This window comes from Aedes albopictus, chromosome 3, assembly GCF_035046485.1.
Source record: "Aedes albopictus strain Foshan chromosome 3, AalbF5, whole genome shotgun sequence".
NCBI lineage: Eukaryota > Metazoa > Arthropoda > Insecta > Diptera > Culicidae > Aedes > Aedes albopictus.
Genome location: NC_085138.1, coordinates 399009298 through 399023120, shown reverse-complemented (window position 1 = coordinate 399023120; position 13823 = coordinate 399009298). Strand labels below are relative to the sequence as shown.

Genomic DNA, 13823 nt, shown 5'->3' with positions numbered 1-13823 from the left:
AAGAAAATGGCGCCCCCTCAGAAGACCTCTTGCAATGGTTGATACCTATAGCTAGATATTTGGAATACGACCAGGGGTTTGTTAAATGGTCCATCTGTAATTAGCATGTCAGATCAAAACTGATTTTAGGCGCAATTATAGGCGTACCGTACGCCTATAACCTCCCTGAGGAAGGCCCAAACCAAGGACCGACACGTTGGAAACTATGAAGTAATTCCAATTAAAAACCAGTTTTGACCGAAAAAAGCCAAAAATAGAGGGACCATTGATACTTATAAGATACATTCCATGCACTTCTATATCATGGGTGCGTTTTTTGTCCCAAACTATCAGGTATCAGAAGGCCAGCTCCAGAGGCACGTTTGGGACATTTGTGTCATCGCCATACATATGAGCCTATTTCATCATTTACCTGAGACACAATGGGACAAGGGATGGAATGGGATTAGGAAAGAGAAAGGTGATGAAATAGGAAGGGGTACCCCAGAAGGGGGAATGAACGCATAAGCGCAACGAGAGCTCATAGCCCATACCACAACGGGTCAGTGCCCTGAAAAGGACACCGCATAAGCGTAAAGAGAGCCAATAGCTCATTGGAGGTAACTTGTGACGTCATGCGACTTTCAATATGACATTGAAAAGCACGGCATCGAAAGCATCCTCAATATACAAGAAATCACCCAAGCAAAACCTACGTTTGAGCGAGTACTTTCTTGAAAACATATACAACTTTGTGTAAAAGAGTCACTGTGGACATCCCAAATTGGGAGGCATGTAAGTTCACATGAATAGGCATGTCAGCCAGACGAACATCACAGGTGTGATAATCGACAATGCGTTTCAAGCATTTCAGAAAGAACGAGGTAACCAGATAAATCTGAAACTCATTCCATCTTTATACAACGCACGCGCCCTTTCGGGATAAAACTGTGGAGTAATTGCACGCCTTGAAAATACCCAATAGAAAACTACAAGAGTTCAAAACATGTTTGAAATACTCAAACCCCTCTGGAGAAAAATAGGACAAACCCCCATTTCCTCCTGGAGATTTGAATTAAGCAGAGCTTTTTAGGGCCCCCTAAGTCGATTATATAGCTATAATTCCCAAGCGGAAGCTAGAGATTTGTAACTATACAAAAGAGGACAAGCTTCTTTCAAAGCAATAGTTATGGTATACCACAATAGAGGGCGTTGTAGGTATAAAACCACAATGAAACTCTCTTGGAGTAGCAATGGAAGCGAGTTATCCACAAAATGTGGTCGCAACCAATTAGTACAGGTTCCCTAGTTCGTTGAGCAGGGACGACTGAATACGCAAATTTTGGTCAAATGAAGGGCGCGTTGATCCTCTGCACGTAGGGTCCATGTTTCGTGCCCATAGAGGACGACCGGTCTAATCAGCGTTTTGTAAATGGTTAACTTCGTGTTATGGCGAACTTTATTCGATCGTAGAGTTCTGCGGAGTCCAGAGTAGGCACGATCTCCTGCCACAATGTGCCTCTGAATTTCTCTGCTGGTGTCGTTGTCGGCGGTCACCAGTGAGCCCAAGTACACGAATTCTTCAACCGCCTCGATTTCATCACCGTCGATATGAATTCGGGGTGGCGGGCGCGCTGATTCCTCCCTGGAGCCCTTTGCCATCATGTACTTTGTCTTCGTCACATTAATGACTAATCCGATTCGTCTGGCTTCACTCTTTAGTCGGATGTACGTTTCCACCATCGTCTCAAATTTACGAGCAATAATATCAATATCATCAGCGAAACCAAGCAGCTGAACGGACTTCGTGAAAATCGTTCCACTCGTGTTTATCCCCGCTCTCCTTATTACACCCTCTAACGCAATGTTGAACAGCAAGCATTGAAGACTATCACCTTGCCGTAACCCTCTGCGAGATGCGAAGGGACTCGAGAGTGTCCCTGATACTCGAACTACGCACATCACTCGATCCATCGTCGCCTTGATCAATCGTATCAGTTTATACGGGAATCCGTATTCGTGCATAATCTACCATAGCTGTTCTCGATCGATTGTATCATACGCCGATTTGAAATCGATGAACAAGTGATGTGTGGGCACGTTGTATTCGCGGCATTTCTGCAACACCTGGCGGATGGCGAACATCTTATCCGTTGTAGCCCGTTCACCCATGAATCCAGCCTGATATTGCCCCACGAACTCTCTTGCAATCGGTGATAGACGGCGGCATAAAATTTGGGAGAGTACCTTGTAGGCAGCGCTCAGTAGTGTGATAGCGCGGTAGTTCCCGCAATCCAACTTGTCGCCCTTTTTGTAGATGGGACACACGCTACCTTCCATCCATTCCTCCGGTAATACTTCCTCCTCCCAAATCTTGGTAATGACCCAGTGTAGTGCTCTCACCAGTGCTTCTCCACCGTATTTTAGAAGCTCGCTTGGTAGTTGATCTGCTCCAGCGGCTTTGTTGTTTTTCAACCGGCTAACCTCCTCCTCAATCTCTTGAAGGTCCGGGGCCGGAAGTCTTTCGTCCTGTGCACATACTCCTAGATCTGTTACCACTCCACCTTCGGTACTTGCAACGTCGCCATTGATGTGCTCATCGTAATGCTGCCGCCACCTCTCGACCACCTCACGCTCGCTCGTGAGAATATTCCCGTGATTATCTCGGCACATGTCGGCTTGTGGCACAAAGCCTCTGCGCGAGCGGTTCAGCTTCTCATAGAACTTTCGTGTGTCCTTAGCGCGGTACAGCTCTTCCATCGCTTCGCGATCTCGTTCTTCCTGCTGGCACTTCGTCATCCGGAAGACTGAGTTCTGCCTGTTCCGCGCCTGTTTGTAACGTGCCTCATTCGCTCTCGTACGGTGTTGCAGCATTTTCGCCCATGCTGCATTCTTCTCATTTTTCAACTGTTCACATTCGCTGTCGTATCAGTCGTTTCTGTGATTCGGGGTCGCGAAGTGGTGATAACTGTCGAAAGTTTTGAGCGCATGCATACAGCGACTAAGTAGTGATCCGAATCTATATTCGCACTGCGGTATGTGCGGATATTGATTATATCCCAGAAGAATTTACCGTCGATTAGAACGTGGTCGATTTGATTTTCTGTTTGTTGGTCGGGTGATCTCCAGGTGGCTTTGTGGATATCTTTGCGGGGAAAGAAGGTGCTTCGGACTACCATACCACGGGAGGCTGCAAAGTTTATGCATCGCTGGCCGTTATCATTCGATACGGCGCACATTGGAGTAACAGGGTCCAATTCATGGCCAAAAAGTTTTAACACGTTTTTATGGTGTATTATGTATGTACTAGCGATAAAATTGTGAATTTGGATATTGAGGAAGCATTTTGGATTATAAATAGCCATATTAATCCACTTAATGGCTAGAAATGATTTCTTATAACCTTTCAAAGGACAATGTTTATTATTATCACTTGGAGCGTCGAACATTTTTATTTGACAACAGAGAACTGAAAAATAATTTTTCATGGAAATATATTGTTTTTTTTCATAGAAATTCTCCTAGAAGTGTGAGAGAAATTCAATTCTTTTATAAGTGTATATATAACGTGTTTATGTCTTCAGCAAAGTAGTAAGGAGTGTCATAATTGGGAAACTTGTTGAACAATTATTCTATCTTCACAATTTTTGGGAATATGGGCCGTTATTTTTGAACGGCCCCTTAAACTCAATTTAAATGTTGTACCTTTTTCTAGACATTTTTGGAATCACATTTTCATTTTGGGGCAACTTTTATAGTGCCCTGGACACATCAAAACTCAAAAATTAATCATGGATTGAGATTTTAGGAGTTTGAACATGATGATAGAAGCCGTGTGGAATATATCAGTTAGATTTTTTCTATTAAAACATGGCATTTTAACACAACTTCATAAAAGTAAGTTCGTGGAGTACTGAGTGAAAACTCAATGAGTTTAGCTATAAAAAACAACATTTATCTGAAAATATTTTCTTAACGGTGCATCAACATATGATTACATGCTACAAATAGTGAGCTCTTTATTTGAGTTGTTTTTGATTTTTTTATAACAAATTTTGAAAACAACAGTTCTAGCTACATTAGATTACTACTGCATTGCATACATTTAGGCGTTTATCGGTGTATGGAGATTTCTGCCCAAATTTACTAAATTAATTCCATTTGACACATTTTGTTAAGAGATAGAAGACCAGATTTGTATTCTGCTACGATCTATCTACCGAGAATAAATGGCCGTTCATTGAAAAAGTAGTCGAAACGAAGTTGCTTTTTCGAAATTAACAAAAAACTAGTCAAAAAGGTGTAAATTTCAAACTGATTTATTTTTTCGTCTGGTACTTTCTGGTACCCGTTCTCTTGCGATTCACAAAGCATATGCCTTATATTTTATTGTAATTTTATCCAGATCGCGGAATGCTGCAGAATCTGACAACTTTTTGAATGCTGAAAATGGTTCAAAATTGACAAAAAACATGATTTTGAAAACTCTTCTGTAAGAGAGCAAAATGAATGAAACCAGGTGAAGTTTTTTGTTTAAATGATACACCCTTATCAGGAGAACTGTGTTACATACTCAGTTATTTTTTCAAATTGTCAATATTTTGATAATTGAAGTTCTTCCGATGAGTTATGATGCAAATGAAAAAAAAACAGTAGAGAAAATCGTCAAATTTCGGCATTTATTCTTAAAAAAAATATGCATCCCAAAGTATTTTATTGATTGCCACATGATGAAGCATTACTTTATATATCTTTAAAAAATACTAGACTCTGGAAAACCCTGAAAAAAAAATTTCGACTTATGGCCAGGAATTTGGCCCATTTACGCCTGTGTGCGGCGTGCAGGCTGTTTCGCCCGATTAATTACCGGTCGGTACATTTCCTCCTTTCCTAACTGCGCGTTCATGTCGCCGACAACGATTTTCACGTCACGCGGTGAGCAACCATCGTATGTTTGCTCTAGCTGCGCGTAGAACGCTTCTTTCTCGTCATCAGGTCCCTTCGTGTGGGCAGTGGACGTTGATGATGCTGTAGTTGAAGAAACTTAACTCTTAACATGCACATCCTTGCGTTGATCGGCTGCCACCCGATCACACGTTGTCGCGTCTTGTCTAACACTATTAATCCTGTTCCCAGTTCATTGATGGTAATCATCGTAGCAATACTGCCAAATATCAGCGAAAATATGCTGAATAAAAGAGCTTGCTTGAAGGCTTGAAGGCATACATAAGAAAAGGTTGAAACATACTGTTAACGTTATTCTAAGATATAGCATGCTCGAGGCACGACACTTCATTTATAATGAAAGAAGCAAAACTGGGTTCACAAGGTAACCTATACAGAAGTTACCCTACGAAAATGAGTTTTTTGAAGTAGAGCCACTTGGGCCACGCACGCTTTTTACGCTGAAAATTGATCTTATGTTTCCTAGTCATAGCGACTACCCAAACTAGACAGGATTACACTCTTCACAATCACAGCACAAAAAGGAAACATCAACGACAAACCAAATCGGTGTCAATTGAAAAATGCCCATGGTGAAAACGCATTAAGCGAAACCATATAGGTAGTAATGGAAGCTAATTAACAACATTTGAATAACTCCGCCCTTATTTAGCCTCAAATTTGAGACTTAAGAAGGGCAACTGATTATCTCGGCGAAACGCAAGGTCCACTGCGCCATTGCTCCGGTTAACGCAGTAAGGGCGTAATACTGTGGAGGACGCCCTAATTCTCCACAGGCTCCGTTTGTGGTTAGGTTTTTATTAGACCCCCCTAACCATTTATTCCTTGGCACGGTAAGCATAAAGCCGCATAATACCATGAATTAGGGGTCACCTATTTAGTGGACTGTTACCACTGGATCAGGTGATCCGTAGTGTTATTCTTAGCCAATTGAGAAATCCATAGCTTTTTACAGTATTCATGGCGAATAAACGGTTAGTATTTACTACAAATAACCAAAACCAATCCAAAATCCCGCTGTTGTAGTGAATCACAGCATCCAACAGCTGGATCAAATATGATTTCGGTGTCTGGGGCGTACGATTTCTCTCCCATGTTTCTCAAAAATTGCTGGGAACGCTCACAGTAGCTTGCTCTCCGAACACACCAAGAGATGTTCCAGTATCATCTCAGACCTGCTTTACGTGGAACTGCAAAATATGAAACTTTGACAAATTCGACAAATTAAGGGTCTCCCATATCGTTCCAAACCTAGCCTTCAATGTGGTATAGTCTGGATCCAAATAATCTATGAAACATATTTCATACAGCTCTATCCCCAAAATCTCCAGACATTTCGTACGAACAGTTTGTGCTTACAATTTTCAAATTCTTACGAGTTGCTATAACAACACCAGACTTGTAGTACACGTGAACCATAAAGCTTAAAATTTGTGCACGATGAAGGTCATTATTTATCAATCACCAAACACCACTCTCAACCTCCCACTTTCAGCATTCCTTACTTTGGCAGGCAGGCCAATCCAGGTAGGTATGTGCCATCCGTCCAACAGAACTCCAACGCAACATAACTTCCAAAGCCCAGGAAAACCTCCTAACCGACGGCAAACGATCGCTGATGTACTCAACCCCCCAGACTGCCTCGATCACCCCATGCACCAATGCATTGGAATGCAGGCAGGCGACCGGCGTTATGCGCGTGCTTGAATCGTGAGGTTACGAGGTCAAGTATAGTGACCCATCCCCGTATATTTTTACGCTAAGCTTGTCCGATGCGCTGCGCAAATTGTGCATCTGCAATCCGGCCGGTGCATGAAGGGGGAGTATCGCACGCGCGTACTTACCTACAGACAGACTCCTCTAAGGCCAGTGTTTATGGTTGAACCAAGAACGACGACGGTTGGTCAGCGCAGCGCTGCTCGACGATGGATCCATCCAAGAGAGGATCGACGTCGTCGTCACCGTCGTCTTTCGGAGATTTTGGATCGAGAACGATCAGACAGAAAGTCGTATAATACGAAGGCGACCGTCGACGACCGGTCGGTCGTCAGTGGCGGCTCGAGAGACAGTCATAAAAGAAGGTCTCAAGCCCCGGAGCGATGCGACCGTGATGACTGATGCTGAGTGCTCTCGTGCGGGTTGACTGGGGGATGCTGCGATTTGGATGGTCTCCGGCGGCCTGGATTTAGTGCGGGTTGGTACAAGGCAACAAGAGCGACGCTGTCGATTGGCGCGAGCCAAGCGTTTTTCCGTTTATCCTTCTTCTGGTCGTCGTCGTCACTCTAACTCGAGGTTGGATATGGTTCAACTTAAACTACCACAAGTCAAGTACCCTGCTATTTCACGAGATGTTCGCGCGATGTCAATCACAATCGATAAATTATGGTGCCAATTATCCTAGCGCAAACCGAAGCAGCACGCTCCGAGGTAGTAATGGCTTTGATTGGTTTCTTGGTTTTCAATCCCGTGCCCGACGTCAACTCGAGTCGTAAAGTCACCAAGTAGCACGGCTCAGCACTAGACTACTAGAGCTTAGTGGATTGAGAGCCCATAAATTATTGTGAGCTCTGAAATAGATAGTAATCGCGCACTCTGATGTTATCGAATGTTGCTTAATAAATTGCGCTACCAAACTGGAACAGAATATATCAGGCATACTGACTCAGGATTGTTTCTAGTGTGTCGATTCAGCTGGAACTTAATTGCAGCTCGTAGTTTATTCCCAACTTACGAAAGCTGAACTACCCAATATTTGTATTCAGATGGAAATATTTTGCCTAACGCAAAATAAAAATTCAGCTTGTTCCCATGATAAAATTACAAGATTTGGTCCCGATTTTCAATGCTCAATCACCGAACTAGGGGGCAAGCAATATGGAAATTCTGTTTGGTGGAAAACAAACATACGTCGACATCAGATTATTCGCCCGACCTGAGCGTGATGTGCGCCGTTGCGTTGTGCAGATAAAGGACTTGGTCCACACATGTGCGATTTTTCCAAATTCACGGATGTATGAACGCTCTCGCAGTTGACCGGCGGCTGTATGACAGATCGCGAAACGATTTTTTTTTAACAACCAACGAACACGGTTCGTTTACTAACGAGGCCTTCAGTGCTGCAACGTCCAAGTTATTTATCTGAAATCCATCAGGTTGCACATCCGGTGCAGTTTAGAATCATCTGACTAAACTCTTCAGCCAACAAATATTAAAGTTACTTGCATATTTTTTCGTGAGAGGTTCAAATTTATCTGAAATTGTGTAACCTCTTATAGAATTTCAGCCGGAAAACTTTGTGAAAAAAATACAAATTGATCCCACAATTGCGGAAAAAGTTTTTGTGAAGCCATTACTTGAAAACATCGCATCGCTTTGCGGTTTTTAACAATTTTTTTTGGCACATTCTACAACCAGAAGTCGCATAAGGAAGCAATAATTACATCGTATGAAATACCAATTTAAATTACTATCGCATAACTGTACGGCAAAGGGGACAATTTAGGATTGTCTGTTACCTTCACGTACCCGACCACCGACAACTCATTTTCAAATTGCTGGCACTTCGTGAATTGTCATCCGATTTTTCGGAAATCGCCCTCAATCGATCATAAATTGGTGCAAGTTGATTATGCTCAAGTGACTATGTAATATCTGGAACCATTCCGGAGATATTCCAGATTGTACTGGGGTCAGGGGGGAGAATAAGAATAAGTTTGTTTTTCCAAATGGCTAAAAGTGATTATTTCGTGTGTTATTGTGTTTGAGAGGCCCCCGCGGAACATGTTCCATGTGTTCTGGAGCGACCATATCAGTTGATACATACTTCAGTCAATTGTTTCTGCTCCATTTTCTCGAAATCATGAAGATTGATATGTTTTGGTTGCAAATCAGAAATGTCCCCGAAGATACCCCCGGGGAACCTATAGTAGATGTTCCGGGGAGGTCATATTAGTTGATACAGATTACAGTCTATCGTTTCCGACTCAGTCATTCGAAATCATGAAGATTAATATGTCGCACGGTATGTTTAGGTAGAAAACCAGAAGTGTCCCCAATGAGGCCCCACGGAACCTGTCACGGGGATCCGGATGGTTCGACTTATTCAAACCCAGTTGTTGCAGTTGCGTTTCACTGTTTGCAACAAAAAATCGCTGAAAATCGATGGTTCAAACACAACAACACACACAAAATTATCACTTTAAGCCATTTCGTTTTTTTTTAAGTTTTTTTGTTGTATTTGTGAATTTTAACTTAATGCTAATTCTTCACACAGCCATTTTGGCAACCCCCTGACCCCAGCACAATCCGGAATATCCCCGGAATGGTTCCGAATATGACATGGCCACTTGAGTAAAAAAAAAACTAGCATCAATTTATGATCGATAGAGGTTAATTTCGAAAAAATCGGAAGAAAATTGACGAAATGCCAGAATTTTTAAAATGAGTGGTCGGGGGTCGGGTACGTGAAGGTTTATTTGACAACATCTATAGCTGAATGCGGAACACACCATTTAACAAGGCTTAATTCTATTCTTCAACACTAATTTACTCATACTAAAAACAAACCAGTTACACAAATCTATACATATGAAATGAATTTCTGTATGTCTGACTGACCCTTATGGATTCGAAAACCACTGGACCGATCGGCATGGAACATTGTATGTAGGTGCTTTTGGGGCCGGCAAAGGTTCTTAGCTTGGTGTGAGACCTCTCCTATCTCTTGAAGAGGGGGGGGGGGTCTCAAATGAGTTGCCACTATGACCACTATGAATTCTACTTAAACTAAACATATTGTATCACAATACACAAATAACATTGAAATCGAGGCAAAGGATGAGACAACTTCTCAACATGGTTGAAACCGTTTAATCTTTCAGCTGATTCGCACCCATACAAACGGAGTTTGCGACCTGCTCGAAGGAATCCGGAAAGATCCCCCCTTTGCTTTCGTAACACCACTATTTTTCATATGCAACTCATTTCAGTTGCATAATGAACCGGTATGGAAATGTAGGTCATTATGGTACTGAAAAGAGTAGTGTAAAATAGAAATTATGATACTGAATTGCATAAAATAATTTTTAAGCTCGCAATAGGTTTCCATCAAAGCCGAAAGAGAGATAGAATTGTGAAAATAGGAGAGTTAATGGTGTGGGCTCGGAGTCAGTTTGACTTTCTATCCCGCAGAATTGTTACCTGTTCTGTGGCTTAATTGGTTAAAGCACCGGCATAGTGAATACAGAGTCGTAGGCTCAAATCCCACCAGAATGCGTTTTTTTTTCACTATTTCATCTCTCAATTTGCCAATTAAGGGCCCATATAGCCGAGGCGGTAAACGCACGGGTATTCAGCACGACCATGCTGAGGGTGACGGGTTCGATTCCCGGTCGGTCCAGGATCTTTTCGTAAAGGAAATTTCCTTGATTTCCCTGCGCATAGAGTATCTTCGTGCCTGCCACACGATATACGCATGCAAAATGGTCATTGGCAGAGGAAGCTCTCAGTTAATAACTGTGGAAGTGCTCAAAGAACACTAAGCTGAGAAGCAGGCTTTGTCCCATGAGGACGTTACGCCAAGAAGAGAGAGAGAGAGATTTGCCAATTAATCAGCATACTGTGTCTTCTCATTTTCAAGTTTTTTGCAGTACGTTTCGACGCACCAGCAAATTGGTACAAGCCTGTAAAGGGCCACATACCTGAATAAAAAATATAAGCCTTAAAATAAAGCTAAACAGAACTCTCTTTGATAGGTCGAACTGGAAGCTATCAAGTTCAACATTATTAAAATCCGCTTTGGGAATTTTCCAGAATAGCTTGGAAAATTCTCTATATATAGAATTGTTAAGTCTGGGTCTGAGGTCTCTGATTGCATTAACAGTTGAAGCTTGGGCTTCCATGCACCACCAGCCAGATAACTGGGTTTTGCAAACTAAGCATTATTTGTGGCAACACTTTGAGCATGATGGAACCATGCCGAGCGCGCTAAGTGTTATTAGACCACTTATAAAACTGCATGAAGTGAGTGACTATAAGTACATAAGTAACATTACAGCGTGCTAAACCGTTATTGCCAACAATGAATTAACTACATCGGCTGTTTTCCTACTCTCCGCATCGACCAATGTGGCGCTAGCTTCTATGCGCTAAAAGTAAATCGCAAAAATATTGTATGACGAATAGCATCTAAAGGCGTATTTCTCGAAGTGAAACACAATATTTGAAAAAATATTTGGTAGCGGTTGTGCACAATGATGACCAGTTTGGTGCCTACCAAATATTTTTTCGGTAAAAGTTTTTCATTTCGAGATATTCGAGTTTAGATGCTTTTCGCCATACAAAATAAAATTATTTTACTCCTGCTGATCAACTGTGGGCGCGCGCCAAACTGGTAGTCCATTCGTAGTCATATAGGTGGTCCATGGTAATGGGATTGATTTATTTGTCTTTATTAAAGAGACCTTCAGCCCTTGTGGTAATGGGATGCCACAGCAACCCATTTGGTTCACGATCAATCGCACCTACCAGGATCTCGTCGATTACGATGAGGAACAGTAGCGGTGATAGTATACATCCCCAGACAACCAGGATTCTCATAAGAATGCACGCTGTACATCGTATAAAGTACTATTTTAACTCACTATCGCATATATGCACGGCTGAGGGACAATGAATTAACTACATCGGCTGTTTTCCTACTCTCCGCATCGACCAATGTGGCGCTAGCTTCTATGCGCGAAAAATCGCTAAAAGTAAATCGCAAAAATATTGTATGGCGAATACCATCTTAAGGCAAATTCTTCAAAGTGGAACACATTATTCGAAAAAATATTTGGTAGTGGTTGTGCACAATGGCGACCACTATTAAGCCTACCAAATATTTTTTTGGGAAAAGCTTTGTATTTTAAGTAATTCAAGTTTAGATGCATTTCGCCATACAAAATTAAATTGATTTACTCCTGCTGATCAACTATGGCTGCGCGCAAAGCGGGTAGTCCATTTTCATCGCATATGATGTTATTTTTTGAACTTACTGCGATGTATCTGGTAAAATCATATAAGAGTGCAAATTAACTTTTATAATGTATAACTGCATCGTAGTAGACGATATTCTGATGGTTTATTGCAACGAACTTTGCTTATTCGCAAAAGCGTTCGGGTGAACTTCGAAAGTGTCAATTGAATTCGCATAATTGCGTACTGCAATGATTATACGACTTCGCTTAGTGCTTTTCTATTTATGTCAGTTTAACTCGCATTGGTGTATACACTAAATCGCATAAAAGTGAAAATAAACTCGTTCAAATGTACATACAAACTCGCATAAGCTAGAATCGTTAACGTTGGCATATTGCGATGTGATATGTGATAACAATGAAAGAGGTGCTGTTGGAGTGCCAAAAAGCTAAAAGAAAGTGAAAAGTCATCATTATGGTTACAAAACAAGTTACAAAGTCATCATTTTTGTTTTGTTGACTTTAAAATTAACAATGGTTGGTGCTAGTAAAAGAGGAGTAGTGGTAAGAGTAGTGATAACTGTGCGGGAAATTATGCTACATCATTTTGATTTCCAAAGGGCCTGTCGAACACGTACAGCGCACGGAAACCAAGTGCATTCCAACAAGCACTGAGGTGAGTTAGAATGTCATGATATTTAATCAGTGTGTTTCATAAGTAGTGTTTGGTGCTAAGTGTGAAGTGCGGCTCGATAATCCAAAGGTTATTAGTTCGATACTTAGGTGACAAGATTTTTTTTATTTCGAATATTTACGTCGCATAAGGTGCTATATTACGTCGCAATAGTGCATACCGCATATCGCATAAGATATCGCTTCAAGTCATATAGCGTCATTATTTTCCCGTCAATGCACGTATAGCGCCTCCACTTTTGTACGCATAAGGCACTTTTACTGCATCTTATGCGATGCAACTTTACCGTAGAAAAGTACGTATAACATAAACATTAACTTCATTATACGTGCAAATTGGTTGTCTGGGTCCTTTCATCACTTCAGAAACGACCCGGATGGGATCGGACAAGACACCGTTGTGCATTACTCTGCACGAAAATGCCTCATACTGTGCTTCAATGAGGCCGATGATTTTCTCAGGGACACCCTTGCGCATGAGTACTCCCCACATATGTTGGTGGTTTAGAAGATCGAAAGCTTTTTCGAAATCATTGAACACCAGGTAGAGAGACTCTTGGAATTCATTACGTTGCTCCAAGATGATACGGAGCGTGACCAGTGCTGAAAATTTCATTTCATCATATCTAAATTCAACCACCTACACTGCCCCTCTTGGCATGTCAGTCCCATGTTGTTTCTAATGCGAATCATATTTTTGTCTCTCACGAGCCCATTTAAAATAAATTTTATATTTTTTTCGCCTTATTTCACAGCTCAATGTGCCACGAAAAGTTTATGCATGGATTGAATACATTTTTTCGAAAACAATTGGAGTTATAGTGACATACGTAGGCACTTTGAAAAACAACATGCCCGAGCAGAGGAAAATATCAAAACAATAACAACGGAATCACAAAACCTGTTTTTATAACTCGGTTTGTTATTATTAACTTATTAAGTCATCACCGTTCCATAACATGTTCTGTTGGGCAATATTATTTTGTTATGATCGTGTTCTTGGTATATTTTCTTTAAATTACATTTCAATAACATGTTTTGTTGTAGCACAAGGTCAGTTATTATTGTGTCATTGAGACTGTACAAATATTTGATCATTAATATTACAACATAACTAGCTTTGCAATCAAAACTACACCATTCGAGATTTTCGTTGTTCACAGGATTCCGTGAGGAACTGTAAATGAAAATATTATTTTGTCATCAGTTCCTCTTATTACTGACATTATT

At 41.3% G+C, this 13823-nt stretch overlaps 1 protein-coding gene across 2 annotated transcripts in view; it reads right to left on the bottom strand.

Annotated features, from left to right (window-relative positions):
• LOC115253497 (venom dipeptidyl peptidase 4) overlaps positions 1 to 13823 on the bottom strand; it is a 536181-nt gene that overhangs the window by 140590 nt on the left and 381768 nt on the right. The window lies entirely within an intron of this gene.